Source organism: Microtus pennsylvanicus, chromosome 6 (genome assembly GCF_037038515.1).
Source record: "Microtus pennsylvanicus isolate mMicPen1 chromosome 6, mMicPen1.hap1, whole genome shotgun sequence".
Classification (NCBI taxonomy): Eukaryota; Metazoa; Chordata; class Mammalia; order Rodentia; family Cricetidae; genus Microtus; species Microtus pennsylvanicus.
The window spans coordinates 48,820,897-48,823,531 of NC_134584.1; positions in this window are offsets into that span (position 1 = coordinate 48,820,897).

Genomic DNA, 2,635 nt, shown 5'->3' on the forward strand with positions numbered 1-2,635 from the left:
AGCGTGACACACAGACATCAGGCTAACAGGGTGATCATAATATTTGCTGTCCTCTGCCGTCCTCAGAACAGCCGCATGAGATAGCAACTGTTATTATGCCCATTTTATATGCAGAGGAACTGGTGCTTGGAGATGTCAAAATATTCCCTCAAACAGATTCATTCCCAGTGTCCAGTCAGCCAGGGTCTTAGCAGCTCCTCCTGTGTCATTGCTAAATCCCCTAGGCTCGTGTCTCTTTCAAGATGGTTTCTTTCTTTCTTTTTTTTTTTTCCTGTGTCACACTGCCGCATTCTTTCTGTCAAACCCTCCAGCCCTGCTATGGCAACTCTTCTTTGAGAGTACATTACGCCATCCCCACCTTCGTTATGCCCTCAGCTATCTGGATGCGAAATCACAGGGTATTAGGCCATCGTCTTCTGTCTTGAACCTTCAGCGATTGCAGGGACCTATTAGTTGCTAAATTCATGCCCAGTGGACTGGCACAGAATTATCTGTAGCTTAAGGAATGGAGAAGATACTAATGAAGGGCTTGAGAAGTAACTAGTTGGGCGAGTGCTTGCCCACTGTGCCCCAAGGCCTGGATTTGCCACCCAGCGTCATCATATAAACTAGGTGGTAGTTTATGTCTCTAATCCCAGTAGTTAGGAGGTGGAGACAGCCAGATCCAAATTCATAGTCATCCTCACCTGAAGAACAAGTTTGAGACCAACCAGGGCAACAAGAGACCCTGTGTCAACAGAAGGAGGGGAAATGTTCATGAAGACATTTTACAGACCGGCTAATTAATTTATCTGGAGATTATAATCTACTAGTCTTGGTGTGAAAACTTTCAAACTTTAGTGTTTATATTGTTAAATGTTTAGTGTTTAGCTCAAGATACATTTTTTTCCAGGATTCTTTATTAAACCTAGATCCCCATGCATGCCGATCAAGCACCCTACCAAGGAGCTACACCTTCATCTCACACTATTAGAAGAAATGAATGAACAAATATACCACGAGAGGCCCATAGATAATGGAATATATGTCATATAAATCATTTATTTGCCAACCACTGCTTCATGAACCACAGCTTGCCCACAGTTAATGGCCACATCTACTTTCTCTATGAGGAAGCAACGATTTGAAAAATGAAGATTGATTGAGCAGCCGTGTCTCCACAGATACCCATTTATCATCATCAATGACCCTGGAACGATAAGCATTTCAAAATCCTTTACAGGAATGAAATTCATTATTCACAAAACCCGTGGCAGGTGTGTCAAGGAGGTGAGGTCTCGCGATTCAGCATTTCCCTTCTCCCGCCTGCCTGTTGCTCAATCCCGTCTGATCGCCAGGATCTTAGGTAAGCATTTCTCACAGTGAAGCAGCACTGAGAACTCTCCACACCATCTTCAGAGGACCCCTGACAGCCCTTGACCACTGAGCGCTTTCCAATTGCAGATAAAAGATCAAAATGAAGTTTATTTGTTTTACCTTTTGTTTTATTTGTTTTGCCTTGCTTCAAAGAATTTCTTCAGAGGCATTGCTAAGTGAAATGGGTGCATGTGTTCACAGGAGCAACTGAATGAAATACTGCAAGATGCCCCTTTCGAGAGATGCTATCTATGCAGTTTTTAAAATACGGCCACTTCTTTATCTTGTGTGCTATAAACACAGTACCTCCATGAGCAGGCTAGAGGAGGTGTCTGTTCCGTGAGATGGAACACAGTTGGTTGTAGTCTTACCCCTCCCATTCATCTACGCTGGTTGAGATTTTTAAGTATTGGCTTTACATATACCTCAAATATTGCTTTCTGTGTCATTCTTTCCTACCTAATAAGTCACTTCCTCTATATTGCCCCTACAAATGTATATCAAATTTGATATTGTCAACTGGGGAGATGGCTCAGATCTTCCTGCACAAGAATAGGGACCCAAGTGTGAGTGACCGGCACCCTCATAAGAGTGCTGCTGGGTGTGTAGCAGCATCTGTTGCTCCAGCACCACAGGTGGTAGGAGGCAGGTTATGGAGACATGTGATCACAGGGTCTCGTTAGTTCAATGAAATACCCTGTCTCAATAAAAAAAAAAAGTTGGAAAGCAATTGAGGAAAACACCAACATCAACTTTGGGCCTCTACACTCAAACATGTAATTCCTCCTATACACACAGGTACACAGGCAAACACATACGTGCATGTGTGCACACATACACACACAATAGGCAGAGTACATCAATATTCAAAGATGTGACAGGTTTGGACCACAAAAAAAGTGAGTGTATATGACTCTCATGTCAGCCTCCATCTAAGGAAGCGTATAAAAAGGAAGTCTGATTTTGTTCATCTTTCAAACAGTCCACATGAAATATTATCTCCCCGCTACAAACAGAAACCATGCCCTTTAAAAAAAGTTGAGAACAGCGTAGGGAAAACTGTGTAAGAACAGTTAATCCTAGGGAACATACCTCCCTCAGGTCACCTTGGGGTCAATGTTTTCTTGCTCATTCACTGCCAACTGCCAGGCTAATTGTGAAGAGTAGACTAGTGTTGTGTGTTGAAGGTCTCTCCACAGCTCTGTAGTTCAAGGCTGCCCCTGACTTGGCATGAGCTACGTTAAAAGCAAAGAAAGCCAGTGGGTATCTGTTAAAAGAA